We start from the raw sequence: 16,909 nt of genomic DNA, 5'->3' as shown, positions 1-16,909 counted from the left end.
ATGAGAAATTGCTGCACGTAAACATTTACCAAACTTTCTGAAAAACCATGACCCTATGTATTTCACAAATACGGTGTATCTTTGTCCAAATGGATTTTGTTAGGAAAAGTAATATAATCCAACACAGATGCTAGAATCCAATACCAAGCAGAACATTCAATGTTTTCACATGGTAGAATAATGAGTTGATGCATTCAAAAACAGATGAATAATTAAGATGACAATTTGTGGTATGAAGTTAGAATACTGATTTAGGTTTAATGGTATACCCTTAAAAATAACAGCTGGGACATTCATACCAAAAAGTGCACTGGCCCTGTTTCTAGCAAGCAGGCATCAAAATGCAGCTTGAAACTCAGTAATGCTATATATCAACAGAAAAACTCTGGGTACCTTGCCAAGCACCTAAATGTTCAAAATAGGAAATTTCCACTCTGTTACAAGCTGATCAACATCCTTACTGCAAAATGGTAGATAAACACCTGAAAAACAGCACTCTGCCTTATCTGCTAGAACACTGGCAATCTCACTGCCATCACCCCTATTTCATCAATCGATTAAAACTTGGAGGCTTCTGATGATGAAAAGCAAAAAAGGACAAATAAATGGTGCTGTTATAGCTGAAATCTGAGCCTTTCCAGTGAGGTGCAACTACATACTGGGCTGCACTATTAAAAGAATAATAGCGTTAGGAAGGGGGATTAATCCCTGCTATGTAGTTTCAGGAGGCTACACTGGAAATCTGTTCAGTGCAGAAGGACATTAATAAACTGCAAAGCATCTGGCTGCGGGAAAGAGAACTTGCTGTGCCAGGAGAGGTCGGGGGAGCTGGGTTAGTTTGATCTGGAGCAGAGGTCTGACGGCTTTCTTCAGCCACCTACTAAGTGGGTATAGAGAAGTCAGAGTCAAACTCTTGGAGGTAATCAATGACAGGATAAGAGGCAATGGACACAAGCTGCAGCAAGGAAAATTCTAGTTCAACACAAGGAAAAATGCAGCTAGTGCAGTCAAAAAATGGAATGGCTTGTGTAACTGCCACCCTTGGAGGTCTCTGAGACCACGTGGACAAGTGCTTGGGCAACCTCATGTAATTTCGAAGGTAAGGGATTTCAGCAAGAAAGTCCCCTTCCAATGTAATTATTCTGATTCTTCAAAAGCAGCATTTCAGCTGGAGTGAGTTAACTGAGCTGATTTCTTATCCCTTGGTTCTGCTGGAGAAAGGCTGACACTTTGGCAGGGCAAAACCAGTACCAAGTGTGAGCAGCCCCATATAGAACAGGGTCTGACATGAATATTTTCCTGGATGACAAACACAGTGCATGCTACTTTGATGGAGATACTAGAATTTGCTGGTTGCTGTAAGAACAAAGTGTATTTCTGCAACAGTCAAATAGCAGTTTTGATTATGTTTTGAGTATGGTGCCAGCAGGGTTATGAATTTACAGGATGTAAAAAAATTAATATCTATTTGTTTAAGGAATTAGAACAAGAAAAATGATGAGTAAAAATGTCAAGATTACTATGTTTAGAAAAAGAGTACTTTATCATAGCACACAGCTACTAACCTAACAAGCAACTATAATCTTCTGAAGATTTTTCTTGAAAAGGGCATTTACTTATATTTTCTTGTATAAGTGTTATTTGAGTGGCAAAAATAATGTTGTGAAACAGGATGCCTGAATTTTCATTCTACTGCTTTTGCTGAATTTTTGCAAATCACAGTCCTTCTGTCCTCTCATTTCATAAAATAACAATTCTGCAAGCCTCTTATAAAATTTCATTGCTCAGTTTTTAGATGTCTTTGAAATGCTCAGTTAAAAATTGTTAAGTGAATATTTAAGCACTATGGTTATTATAGCAAATACCCATTTACTTTCTAGAAATGTATTTACCAGATATTTACTGCATTTTTGTCCATTCCAATTCCTTATTCCATGTGAAGAGAACACAGCTATTACACATGCATATGCATGCACTAAGCCAACGAAAATTTACTGGATGCTTCAGAGGTCTGAACACTGCAGTTCTTGCTACTTTAAATAGGATTTCTTTTTCAGCTTAAACTGAGAAATATTTTAACTTTAGGGCAGCTATATTCAATGGCAGAGCCCCCACCCCCATAATTCAAAGGAATAAAAACAGTTTCAAACTGAATTAGAATACAATACACCAAATCCAAATTCAAACCTTCTTCCAGCTAATTATATTGCCACAGATGGAGGTATGCAATTTACTGAGCATCTGTGCATAGCAAAATTTTGGACAACGTGGGTAGTGCAAGTTTAAAACCATACACATTCTGTGACTGAAGCAAAGCAAAAAGCCATTGATGAGAGTTATTTTGTGATTTCAAACAAACACAAAATACTGCATTTCATAGTGCAACTAAGTGCATAAAAGCACAGTGGAAAGTGCAAATCTGGTTTCATAGTGGGAATTCGACAAACAAATGTGTCCTTTAGGCATCATTCTGCTCCTTTGGTGTAAATCAAAGACAGACCTAAAAAATAAATGTAGATGAAACCGGGTGAGAAGCAGAGCTGGTCAAACAGCAGAAAAATCCTTTTCCCAAAGATCATGCCTTTAGGACATAGACTCTTCTTGACATCTTTGCTCTCTCCTAGACTGCACTGCTCACTGTTTGCAGCTTTTCCAGCTTAACTTTTTAGCTGGGGAGCTGCTACCAAAAGATTATGATCTGATCTGCAGGCAATCCTTCCTTCAGTTAACCCCCACTGGCTGCACCTGCTGTGACTCAGGCATTCCCATAAAGCTTGAGAGGCAAACAAAGGAAGAAATCCATGATCAAACATGCCCAAGCACAGTTATTTAGTATCTAAATCTCTGAATCCCATTGACTGACAGTGGCACAACTACAGGCTGCAAAACATATGCACCTGATAAAACGAGCTCAGAGGATGACTTGCAGCACTGGTATTTTGAGTAACATTTAATGTGAGCAGATGTACAGCCCCCCACAAATTTACTTCAGCGACCTGATACAGTTGGTAGGTGTGATGAAAACTAAATCCAAAAAGGGGGGGAAAAAGGCCAGAGAACTCACAATTGCATGGTGCCCACTCTATCACCAGCAAGTGCACAATTTTATGGTGCAAGAGACAGTAAACACCTTCCCAACCAAACCAGCTAGTGCTTGTGCTACAGACTTTCTGCTGTGTATGTGCTGCTCTTGGCTTTATGCCTGCTGTGAGAGAGGATGTTTGATCCGGCATAAAGTTAGGACTCAGGCACAGAGGGTGCCATGTGAACACAAAACTAGTCCAATGTTCTGAACACGACTGAACCGGCAGCCTAGGCTTACAGGGCATCAGCAGCAGGGGGTCGGTCCAGAGCCCTGCTGATGGATTCCATCAAACCACAACCTGTGAGACAACACAGTGCCACAGGCACAGCACCCTCTTTGCTCAGGGTAGAACCAGAACCATTGTGAATTCCCACAGAATTAATACTTCCCTTGACTACTCTTAGAAAGCAGGACTTCCATGAGAGTCGTGTCCGCGAGGAAAATAAAGGCAACTTAGCTGAAAGTGGGAAGGGTGATGCCATTCATTTACTTGTAACAGTAGGAAACACTGTATTTATGCACAATAAGTCATGCTGGGAGTGCTTCCCATCTGCTCCCATGACAAACATGCCATTTCTGCCTTTATGCGGTCCTCGCTGAGAGCTTCAGTAAAAGGTTACTGGGTCCTAGAACAAAGACTGTCTACCAGCCACCAAATCCCTTGTCTCTAGTGCCAAGTGTTTCAGGATTTTCATGGACAGATGAGCTCCCATTGTTCCTGTTCTTGAGGTCCACTTTTGCTATAGTGGCAGGTTTTTGCCTCCTCATCTGCCTCATCCCCCACCACAGTTCAGTCTTGATAACTATGGACATCACTTCACTTGGCGCTGAGAAAGAGAAGGATCAAGATCTGAAGCACAGGAAAGCCAGCTGTAAGGAGTAATACTTGTGGTCCTTCTCCCTCACACAGACACTATTTGTCTCCCCTACCAGAAAGAACAACAAATGCAGTTTTGTAGGGTTTTTTTCACTGTTTTTTATCCTGGGCCCATTCCTATTGCTAGTCTTTTCCAAATTCACTGTTTCAGCACACTGGATGCTTCCCTGTACTACCCCTTTCTCTATGGGGTAGCAGAACTGAATCTTGCTGTCCTTCTGAGAAGCCCTTTGCTGCCTCTGGAGACAGCCAAGCTAAACAAAGATTAAGCTAGTTACAGAATGAGCTTGGTGAGGAAAAAGCAACAATACACAGGATATACAGCTGACCTGTCATCAAAATCAAACCATTAATTTCATAAAATTGCCTGAACACCTCTTCTCATTAGTTGGCAAATACAAAGCTACACAGTGATCACAAAATCTGTTCACTGAACCATATCAAGAACAAATTCATAAACACTGTCATCTGACTGCAAACATTTCATGAAGAGAGGAAAAGCAAGTTGTATTTTTCCCTACTAAATTGTTTACCAGTAGAAATTTATGATAATGCAGCTAGAGAAACAATACAGAACAATATCTTTTATTTGAAGAAAATTATCTGAGTCCATCCAAAGTTATTGTATTAATCAAATGAGATAAATAATTTAAAGACTTATCCAAGGGCAAAGATCAAAGAAGGTACAAAATCTCAAGTGCTGTGTATGCATTTGTGGTTATACATAAAGGGTGAAACCACTCTATCTGGTCAGAGCACAGTTGTTTTGAAAGAAAATTTTGCTGTGAATAGCTCTGAATATCTATTTTTATCGTGGTTGATTTTCTCTATATGATATTTAATAAAAAACACCTAATTTCTTCCCTCCTTAGAATCCACAAATAAAAGCAGCATGATGGTAAGTCACATTAAATGGAATCCATGCTGCACAGCAATAATTTTTAAGCATGACTATACTTTCAAGAACTTTCAGATAGCTTTATATATTCGAAAGAGGAAAAAGAAGTTTTTCACTGTGGATCATTTAATAAATATTTGACGATATTTCAACAGAAGGGACAGCCTGCATAATTGTAAAGGGATTTCAAGAAATGACCATTCACCTATGATCAGAAAAAACCTCTTTTGTTTTCTTTTGAGAGCTACTGTTATTCAGACTATTTCTCTAATTTCTTCTATGCATTGGACAGCTTACGAGGATTGGAAACTTTATCGCCACAGTCACTCTAAGTAAAAAGAAATACCCAAGACTGATCTTTGGAGAATACCAAACCAGGTAATATTATACTAAAATAAAGATTTCCAAGTCTTAATGACACAACAAACAGCACCAGAAGTCATCTGTAGTGCTGATAATTCTGTGCGCTTTTAATTTTGCAACTAATGATTTTAGACAATTGAGTCAAATGCCTTTGAGAGGTATGAAGAAACAGCATTAACTTACTTAAATTCATCAAGGATAAAAAAAAGAAAAGAGATTCATGTGAGCACTTCAAGCCTAATGTGTAGATAATAAGCAAATTGTTCTCCTTTCTATATGAGTTTACATAAAGGGAAAATGTGTTTTCAATGTGTTAAATTACAACTGTGTCATCAGAGTCATTCCATAGTGACACAATAATCATCTATAAAGGGAAAATGTTCTCATTTTCTCTGTAATTCTGTGAAAAAAATAAAGGGAGACCCAGAACCATCCCCAACAGATGTCAGTGGGGAAAGGACAGTTCTTTCTGGTTTCTTTTTACAGACCTGAATCAGTGACAATTCCCATGCCTGGGTTGCATATAGGAATCCTCTTTTTACACCTATCAGCAGTGTTGATGCTGTCAAGTTATATCAGACAGCAGTATGTGGGAAAGATATAATGCGTCCTCTGGGAGCTGTCAGTTACCAAGCAGTTTTCCTCAAACCCTTCATTTCCCTGAAAACTGTGGTCTAAAGAAACAAAACTGAAATCACAAGTCCCAAATTTCACTTCCGCTAGCGTTACTCACACAGCTTTGTCAGTACAGAGAGGCTTGAAGTTGCTCTCTTGTGAGTGCAAGCAGAAATCTTGCTCATATATTTGAAAAGATGGTGCAGAAATAATTGAACACATCAGGAACTGTGGCCATCTTCTACCTATTAGTACCATGAAGGCAGGCTGTTTCTTCTGTGAGCTATTGAAATGTCTTCTATTCCACAGGCAAATATCCCATTATATTTAAATGATAAACTGAGTAACACATCAGAGACAGAGATTTAAATTTGAAATGCCATGAAGACCCTTCCCACCATCATCTGTTCAAATACACCATGAAAAAGTAATACCAGGTAAGTACCCATGGGAACTAAGATTCAGCCTTGAAAATCCACATTAAGCCTAAATAGAGTAAGTCTTAAGTCAGAGAGACTTTCTGGAACTGAAGCAGCCCAGCCATATAAACACTGAAAGTCCTGGAACACTTCCCCAGCTGGCCAGAAGATCGTCTACACCCACTTCAGAACATCAGCTGCATGGGCCCTGAGCTGATAGAGTGCTTCATCTCTCCTGTTGACTCCTTGTGTCTTCCACTGCTACCTAAATAAAGTGGGAAGAAATGTGCTCCCTATGCACACAGCAGGGTATATAAGGCACACAAAACCATTCCTGCATTACAGACACAAAGACACATGAAGGAATCCGTAACCTGGATTCCACCCTAGAACAATAGTACTTGCCAGATGTCATTACTATCTAAATATCTCACCTTATCTGCTCTAGTTTTTAATATAGTTCCAAAGTTATTAGAGCAAAGTGATTAATAATATTAAACATTACTGAACAAAAGCCTCTGTGAAAAAACTTGTTATGCAGTGTCAGACCACATAGAAACCTTTAAAAAATTCTTATTTCTGAATTGTTTAATGATGACTAATTCTCTATTTAGACTATTTCCTCTTCTTTAATCCAAATATTAAAGACCCACTATAGAGCCCGGCTATGCATTAAAAAACAGAGACCTGTATTTGCCAACAAATTCTGAAATCATCTATCCCAAGTGCCAGATACCCTTAAAACTTTCAGCATTTTTGAATGCAAAACTTTAATATTATCAGTGACTCACAAGCAACTACATCAAAATGGCAGCTTAGTTTAGCATTAAGTAACTTGAGCAGAACTACTGAGCTGAATCAGAGTTACTCCTTCATGTAACTGCTTTATCAGAGCGACAAACATCCCAAAGGGAACACAGTTGCTGTCTCTCCCAAATCTCTCCTGAATTTCACAGTATTTGAACTCATCTACAAGTTTGTAGGCCTGTATTCTCTGATCACATCAGAATGTCAATCCAAATAAAATCATTGCACATTTTTAGTCATATCACAATGAGCTTCATGGCTTGTTCATAAGCAGAAGCTGATTTTGTTACTCTCTATACACTAGACTATCCTGCTGCTACCTGATGACCACTGGGATATGCTGGATCTCAGTGTTCAGACCCTTACTTTCTCCGCAGATGCTTGCAGGATCTTTTGCTACAGAGGCTTCCACTTTTTCCTCCACTTTCAGATACCCACAAGTCCTCCGACAGCTCCAAGACACACTGACAGCATGGACAGGCACTAACACCACCCAGAAACAGAAGTGTAAAAGTTCTCGGTCTTTTCTTTAACAATATGTGGAATTTAGGGGTCTTTGCTAGTGTTTTCACTGATGTTAACAAGTAAACAGAAAGGGGCACAAACAAAGCATGAAATTATTTTGAAAGACGTGGTCTGGATTTTCACTGCACGGCTTTCTTATGGCACATTTGCTGTGCCATTACTGTTAATGTTCTGGAGTATCTAAAGGAAGCAGAGTACACAGGCAACTGAAAATTCAAACTCATCAACTTCCATTCCACTCTGTATGGGTTCATTTGTGTTAACTGACAGCCACGTGTGAGTCTACAAAGACCAACTCACAGCACTGGAAAAATCTAATCTGACATGGATAATAATTTGGAAGTCATGCAAACAATTGGGAAAACAGACCCATAGTAGGGGACAGGCTTTCCAAACTTACCGCCATTTGTCCTTGGTTCTGAGTCTCTGTCCTCTGACACAACCTCACCTTCAGAAGTCTAATGCATGTTCCAAACAATCTACATTACAATTAGTCTGCACTGCTAAAAAGGAAACCACTAAACCCAGAACATCTAAAAGCAAACATAATTCTTTCCCAAACATAGCTGATAGTATCACCTTGGGATATAGGTAAGTCTTGAAAAAATTAGTTCTTGGACCTATCACCCTTAACAGTATTTCCTGGGGTTCTTAACCATGATTGCTTTACAGCAGTTAAATGCCACTGAATTCATTATTAGTACGTTATTTCTTTTGCTTCAGGAGAGAGAACTGGAAAGTGAGCACACAGCATTTCATAGCTCTTCAAGCTCTGCTGCTTCAGTCCTTCTGCTATGTGTAGACTCTCACACATCTGTAAGCATGCATGTGGTAGGTTATACATCAACAAAGGCATTGTATCTCCACCATTAGTTCTGAGATGGGGGTGGAATAACAAAAGGGAAAAAAGAAAAAGAAGAAAAAAGTGACAGTGGAGGCCTCTTCCCAACACCACTAAGAAATACCACCTACACTCCTTGGTCTTAACTATCACAGACAATCACTTCGGTAGTCCACTAAGTCCTTTCTCCTCTACCAGCAGGACAAAGGATGGGTTCTGCCCCTCTGCTCTGGTGAGACCCTGCATGGGGTGCTGTGTCCAGCTCTGGGCTTTGTGATCTAAGAAAAATGAACCAGCTGGAGTGGCTCCAGAGGAGGCCATGAAGGTGCTCAGAGGGCTGGAGCATCTCTCCTACAAACACAGCCTGAGACAGATGGGGTTGTTCTGTTCAGCCTAGATAAGAGAAGGCTTCAGGGAGACCTCATTGAAGCCTTCCAGTACTTGAACGGGACTTATGAAACAGAGTAAAAGGGACTTTTATATTAAAAAAAATAGTGATAGGACAAGGGGGAACTGCTTAAAACTTCAAGAGGAGAGATTTAGGATTACATATCAGGAAGAAATTCTTTACTGTAAGAATGGTGAGGCACAGACACAGGTTGCCCCATCCCTGGAAGGGGCTTTGAGAAGCCTGGTCTGGTGGAAGCTGTTCCTGCCCATGGCAAGGAGGTTGAACAGGATCAACCTTAAGATCCCTTCAACCCAAACCATTCCATGATTACGTGATTTTATGACTTTCAAGGGTTGCTGGCATTCCTTGAGACTCACAGTAAGCAAGATGGAGAGAGTCATACTCTATCTCTTGTGGAATAAGTCCATATAAAATATCACATAATGCCAGTGCAGACATTGTCCCATCACTTCCCAACACAGGGAACAGAAGTAGGCTTTACAGTAAACTTTAGGAGTTCAACAGAGTTGCTATGGGACAGCAGAACACTGCTTTCTGCTTCACAGGGCTCCTAAATATCTATCTTGAGTTTCTAGAGGTGGGTAAAATGATGTAAAACATATTACCACAGCAGCCTCTTGTCTGACTATTTAGTCTGTATTAATTTTAGGAATATGCTGAACTTTTGCACTTTCCAAAGAAGTGTACCTTCTTCAAAGTTCATATTTCATATCATCCTCCATGTAGCTGAAGATTTCATCTGTAAAGATTAAGCCTAAGAGATTACAAAGAAGTTGGATTTGCTCATCTTTCAAAGCTGTGCTGCTGGGATTAAAACCAGCACTTCTGAGTGCAGTCATCTCGCTCCATGTCACCTCCTGATAGGCATGTTTCAAACTAGATCCCTTATAGGGAGAGATTTCAGTCCCATTTCTCATTACTCTGTATGACTTAGGACATACGAACAGAGCTTGGTAAGGAAAAATATTTTATAGCAATATTTGTAGTCAATGTACTTCTCATCTTAATATATTTGTATTTTGTTTCTTCCATTCTTTATTTTTAGTGTTTGATGGCATAATAAATCCTACAGAGGAAATAATCAAGAGGGTTGATACCTGAAGGGTATTAGGTAATGCCTAATTCAAAACATTCTTTCTACCTGTGTCATTGTTTTGGGTTATTTTAAGTATCTTTTCATTTAGTGGCTTAACTGCTATACCATTTTTTAGCATTAGCCACAGATGTATTGAAGATGGTTATGATAAAAACCGTGAAAACAATGGAATAAAATTCACCATTTTTAATATTGATCAATATTTTCCCTTCTTACTTGCAAGGAGAATTAGAAACCAGAAACGTATTTCACTGGAATTCAATACTTGGACAAACCAAAAAAACCAAGTTGCTATGGTCAGCATGAAACAGGAAAAAACACCCCATTACTGCTCACACTGCTCATTTCACAAAAGCATTTGGTAAGTAACACATTAATTCGTGTAGTATCACATTAATTCACATAAAGTCTTACTGCCCTTCTTCAAAATTCACTAGTAAGTCTCCTCCTTACTGACTCACCTTTTACTTTATGTTCTTTATGTCCTTTCAGACTTGCCTGTTTTTCCATGGGAGAAATGTACAGGTTTAATCTGCAGCCTAACAATTATAGTAGAAAAAACACCTCTGGGTAAACTTCACTTGCACAAAGCACAGAAAACCTAGACCCTAATATCTTGTAAGTTAATCTCCTTTCTGCCTTCACTTGATATTTCCTAACTGTACAGAGAAAATCAAGATAGAAAAAAAAAAAAAAAAAACAAAAAAAACCCAAAACAAAACAAAAGAAATCCTTCCATATTTTCCCTTTAAAAACAGCTGCTTTTCACACCAAATAATAATAGTTCACTTTCCTTTCTGTCACTCATCTTTTCTGGCAGGTGTAGTACAAGTTAATGAAAGAAAGAAAAACTGAAATTACATTAACATTACTTATTACTGTAAAGGTGATAGAACAGTTTCTAGTAGCCCCAAATACAACAATTTATTTTTCTTTCAGAACAGAACCTCTGACATATTCTGGTTTATGCTTCTCATTTACTTTCCAAATATAGCTCAGCTAAACATGAATATTAAAAAATAGGTAATCCAATATAAAGCATAGGAGAAGGAACTCCTGCTCAAGGAAAACCCTAACCAATAGACAGAAATCCTCAACATGTAACATGAAGATTATCTCAATTATTAATAAATTGTACAAATGATGGATAAATTCTGATTGTCACCACTTCGATCTGGAGGTGGATAGCTCTGTAGGCTTGTCACTGCATCTAGTGTTTTCTATAATTTGTTACTAAAAGATTTTTATTTTATGTATATCAAATCTTAAATAATTTCAATGAAAATATTAAGGATCTTTTAAATAGCAAGATATTTCTAAGCTAAGTTGAATGAACAAGGTTCATTTAATTGTGAGACAACATAATTTATATTTTTCTTTCGTTACTTAAAAATATATTGCCTTGCTTGGGGTCTTAGCATGACCAACTATTACAATATTGGCCATCCACTGAATGTCAGTTCCACTGTTAAGTAATCATAGCCTTTGATTAAAAAACAACTTGAGCTTGTAGGTACTCCAAACTGTCCCAACCCCACAACCTGAGAATGTAGTTGTCCCAACCACACAACCTGAGAGAAACACCTCCAAAGTCAATGAATACTATTGTTCCATTTGATGCGTCTGTGACACACAAACTCCAGCATTTTCCAGCACATGAGCATGAAAGCTGGCATTTTTACCCATATGAATAGGATCTGGACCTAATTGAAGGTCATACAATAAATCTGGTAGAGCCAGGAAGAAAGTAGAGCTCTTATTTTTAAGACTACTGACTGAACCATCTAACAGAGAGCAGTTAAATATCAGCACAGCAAACGTTTCCCCGTATGGCATTGGTGATATTTCACTATATATTTCATTGGTGATATTTCACTGGTGATATAACGTGAGAGAAATGGAAACACATTATTGTAGAGAAGAGGTTGAATTATAATCATTCTACAGAATGTGAAAAACTACATTGAAGAAAGAAATGCATAATATGGAAAAAACCAAAGAACTACTGACATTCCTACAGAGCTTTACTCTCTGAAAGGAAAAACTAATGCAGTACTGCCAAGTCAAGTTTTGAATGCACTCACAGTTTGAATGCACTACCAGCATGAGTGAGAGCAAGGGTAAGCAATGCAGAAATCTAAGGAATTCACTGGGAATATCTCAAACCACTTTTGCTCACTGTGCTTATAAATTCTTAGAATTTTCACAAAACCATTAAGGTTGGAAAAGACCTCAAAGATCATGGAGTCCAACCATTAACGCGGCACTGCCAGTTCCACCACTAAACCATTTCCCTAAGCATCCCATCTACTCATTTTTGGAATATTTCCAGGGACAGCGATTCCACCTCTTCCCTGGCAGCCTGTTCCAATGCTGGACCACCTTTTTAGTGAAGAAATCTTTCCTAATACCATAATTATTCCGAAATGCACAAAGTCATGACTCCCGGGTGAAAGGAAGACACAGATTAAAAAAATCTAATTAACACTGCAGAAAAAATGTATGAGACTTTCTTGAGAAAGCAAATTTCAGACCACTCCTCTAAAGACAAGTGTTACATGCAGACTGCCCTGGGCATCCTGGCAGCCTTTGCTGGGGATGGCACACTGTGTTGTGACTCACACGCCCAGACTACCCCAGAGCCCCGACTGTGTCCCACAGCATAACTGTGAGCAGCGACGGAGGGGAGGGATGAACAAGGAAGGTAGGAGGGAAGAGAGCAAGAGGTGCAGTGTGCTGAGATACAAACTTCATCCTAAAGTATTTTCTCACTAAAGCTCAGCACCCCTCTTTAACAGCTGCATGGCAATATGAGGGCAACATAGGAATTGGATGGTTAATGAAGACTTTAAAGCAGGCCCCAGGAGCATCTGGCTGGCACTGAGCTGCTGCATCCTTGTGCTGGTTCCTAGCTAGGCTGTTGAGGCAACACTGGGAATAGCTGCACAGCGAGAAAACGTATGTACAGGTGGGACAACTCCATGTGCACAGTGTTCTTCATAACAAGAACTGAACCTGGCCCCGCTGCTGGTTTTAGTAAGATGAAGTGATGCATTTTCTAGCTAACGGGGCTCTTTTCTAAAGCAAATTTTGCAAAGTGTCAATGAATCATAAAATCATGTAGACTGGAAAAGACCTGTAAGATCATTGCACCCAACCATTAACCCAGCACTGCTAGATCCACCATTAAATCATATTCCAAAGCACCACATGTATCCATTTTTTGAACACTCCCTGAAGCCCAGGGACTTCACTGCTTCCCTGGGCAGCCTGTCCCAATGCTTGACCACCCTTTACAGGAAGAAATTTTTTGTGATATCCAATCTAAGTACAAAGTACATGAGTACCAAGTTCTTTCCAAAAAAACCCCAATAATACTGAAGATTCTCTGCAAGAATTAAGGGACTGCAATATTCCAAGGGGGAGATATCTGGATATTTTTATATTTCATATTATACTGAATAAATGCCATCTCTCTTTACTATGCAGCTATTTTTGGATATTAATGAATTATTTGAGTGATAACCAGCAGCTATATTTGTTGAAAAATGAATGCATTGAAGTGATTAGATTCTATTATAATATTCATGAATTTTAGGCTTCATAGAAACACTGAAATGTGATAAACATCAGTGAAAGTTTTTTCCGGTTGCTGAAACTGAGATTGGAATAATGTTTTGGATTGTGATCTATTCATCACATTTCAAAGGAAAATACTACAAAAATATCTAAACTACTCTTCCTCCTCTCAGGCCTATAGCAATAATGAATGATTTACAAGAAACTTTCCCAAGTTGAGAGTCACCAAATTCTTATTTTTTAAAACATTTTGGTTTTTTCTTTCTGTTTTCCGCTAGTTATCTATGCAAGAGAATTACAAACAGCATTTATAGGACTAGATTAACACCAGGGGCAGCAAGCTATTCTGTACCTCTAATCAAAGTGTTTATATTAAATGAAATATTAAAGCGTTTAAAGATTTTAATAAAATTTTGAGAGAATCCACTGGAGATGGTCATAACTTTCATTATAACAGAGAAATCTCAACAGATACTTTAGCTGTTTTAGGCAGCTTTGTGCCCATACCATGATCTCTCCAGCAGCATTTCCAGCTTTCTGTCTCCCTGCCTCTCTAACCAAGATGATTAAAGGAACCAGTTAAAATAATAGTAGTAAAAAAAAATCTACTCTTAATTGCATTCTCATTTTGCCTTTTTTAGAAATGGCTCATGAGCAAGAGTGTGCAAATATATCACTGCTCACAGGGCTTGTGGGTGTCCCACCTCTCACAGCGGCAGAATAGTAATGCTTCCCAAAAGAGATTATTACATATTTATGGAAAAGACAGATAATGGAATGACTCAATTTATTTGACTGCATTGTCTTCAAAACAGGCAGCTTAAGCCTGAATTTTGCAGTGCACTCTTTTGAGAGGTGTCTCTTACGACTGAGCCTGGGAAATCTCTGTGGGTGCCTCCACAAGCCCAGTCAGTGGCTAAAAAGCAAAATGCCAAACCTGGCTGGCCATAAACTGCCTTCAGGTCTGGGAGGTGTCTGAATGCTCACCTGTCACCCGACCCTTTATCACAAAATTTACCAGGGCTGGAACCTCAGCTGGCTTAGATTTACCAGCAGAGATTTGAGGCCTATAATATGCAACAAAAGGTGATACCTGCAGGGATGGAAATGATTTTTGAAGAAGTGTAGCTCTCCAATTTTTTCACTGCTGTTGGAGACACATTCACTTGACTAAAGAAAATGGGATGAGATTTAATATCTGATGCAGCACTCAGTGAAGTAAATAACAAGATCCATTATTCTCACCTTGAAAAAATTAATTTTTACATATTTTATAAACATTGTTTGAAATATGCCTCTATAAATGGAATGTCTCCTATACAACATAGGCTCATGAAGATTTGCTGTAATGTTCTGTTTATCAATTTTTATACTGAAGATAACTAGTATAGCTTTATCCCAAGGAATATGAGGGCAATAATAGACACCTCTATGAGATTCCCCCCAGTCCTTCATCTTAGTACCATTCCTGAAATCAATCTGCCTATGGTGTTGACAAAATAAATGTTAAATCCAACTAGGCAAATTCAGCACTATTCTTAGAAGAATTCACTATTTACAAACTTTTTATGGTAATAACAGTACCTGGTGCTTCTGTACAACTGTCATTGTTGGAAATGCTGTGGCTTTGTAACATTGAGACCTTTATATATTGAAACAAAAATCCCCTACCTTTAATGATTTAATATTTTATTTTAGACAGATTATTATATAGCTGTAACCTTAAATTTCTGACATCTGAGCACCCATTATAGAGCCCCAGTTTATCCTACTAAGAGCTGGCTAATTATGACAGGAAAATTAACAAAAATGAATAAAAGTGCTACATTTTCTTCATTTAAAACCATAATTGGGACCAAACCAAGATGCCAACTTAACAGCATCTATAAATGACTACAGTTTGAATATTTTCCTTTCAGAATGTTCTCTTCTTTATATTAAACATTAATTCACCAGGAAAAAAAATGTAGTAGTGTATAAACATTGAAAAGCTTTTCAGAATGAAAAAGTAGTATTTATCCAATGAATAACCTTTACTCAGCCAGGAGAAGCACAGTATGACTAAGGAGAAGAAAAGGAAAAAGGAGAATGAGTAAATGATTTAGATTACAGTAATGTATAATCTGGTTTCATTCAGTTCCATTTATGCAGGCTACAATCCTTTTTGCCATAGAGCAAGAAAGAATATTCCTCCTTGAAAAATAAATGTTATTATGTCCATAAAATATTTTTTTGTGCAGAAATGTACTGGGTCGCTAATTGCTGCATGCATTTTCACAGTTGTTAAATGATACAGTAAGACTGCCAGATAAAGCCCATTAATTGGTGAGTTATAATACAATCTAATTAATTTTTTATTTATTATGGGATGTAAAAATATTTCTATTTTGCTGCTGCATTTAAAAATTATAGCCAGTCCTTCTATCAATGTATTTTATGAATAGCTAATCCAATTCTGTTTCATTTCCACTAAAGCATACTGTTAAGAATTGTTGGTATGTTAGGGATGTAGCATCTCTACAAATTTGAGGAAATGAGAGAAACTGAATACTATGATATTTTTTCACATGAATAGAGATGATCTCCAAAAGCACAGAAAATCCTGCAGAATCTCTCCCTTCTTTCCACTCAGTTCCAGCTCTCTCTTTCCACTCTTTTCCAGCTCTCAACTCCACCTCTTCCAAGAAGTTTTGCTTGCTCTGAAGAACGGAAGATTTTTCTTGGTAGTCAAGTCCTCATGAAAATATACACAAAAAGCTGGTTTGAAGAGATAAATTTTAGCCAAAGGAACATTCTGAAGTGAAGGTCCCAGATGGAAGAAGAAACTTCCCTGACTTTCAGAAATACATTATTAAAAGAGTAAATTTGGTACTTTCTGCCATCTGACTCAACTGTTGCCAATGAATCCTATCCAAAATCTAGCCCTCAGATTCAGATTTTTGTATGGCTTACAGTGAATACAAACAAGCCAGGGAAGTAGTTCCCTTTAGTTCCTGTTTACTTCCATGGTCATGCACAAATTTTGGCTGTCCTATGAGTTGCTTGATCATATAAGTCAACTTTCAACCAGCTGGAGTCTGTGCTTCAGCTGATGTTTTAGTTAAACATCTCTGTTCACTGGGGCTTAGACAGTTTTTCCTGCCCATGTGGAAGGAAATAACATCTACGTACGGGATATAGTATATATGGAAAATTGTTGATGCAAAACATAATTAATTATGATGTTTGACTCTCTTTGGTATTGATTTGTGAAGGCTGGAAGCCGGGCATTTTCAGAAAAGGAATCCCCAGTCAGGGAATTCATTTCTTGATTTGGCTTACAGAAGCCCAAATTTGTTAGTTGTCTCCCTCCATCCATCAGATTTTGTTTGCCTGTCTCCATGAGTGGTAGG

General features: G+C 38.3%; 1 protein-coding gene across 6 annotated transcripts in view; it reads right to left on the bottom strand.

Annotated features, from left to right (window-relative positions):
- The window catches only part of DLG2 (discs large MAGUK scaffold protein 2), a 986,088-nt gene that overhangs the window by 146,152 nt on the left and 823,027 nt on the right, over positions 1 to 16,909 (bottom strand). The window lies entirely within an intron of this gene.

This window comes from Sylvia atricapilla, chromosome 2 (genome assembly GCF_009819655.1).
Source record: "Sylvia atricapilla isolate bSylAtr1 chromosome 2, bSylAtr1.pri, whole genome shotgun sequence".
NCBI lineage: Eukaryota > Metazoa > Chordata > Aves > Passeriformes > Sylviidae > Sylvia > Sylvia atricapilla.
Note: the sequence above shows the minus strand (reverse complement) of the source record. Positions and strands in the feature narration are given on the sequence as shown.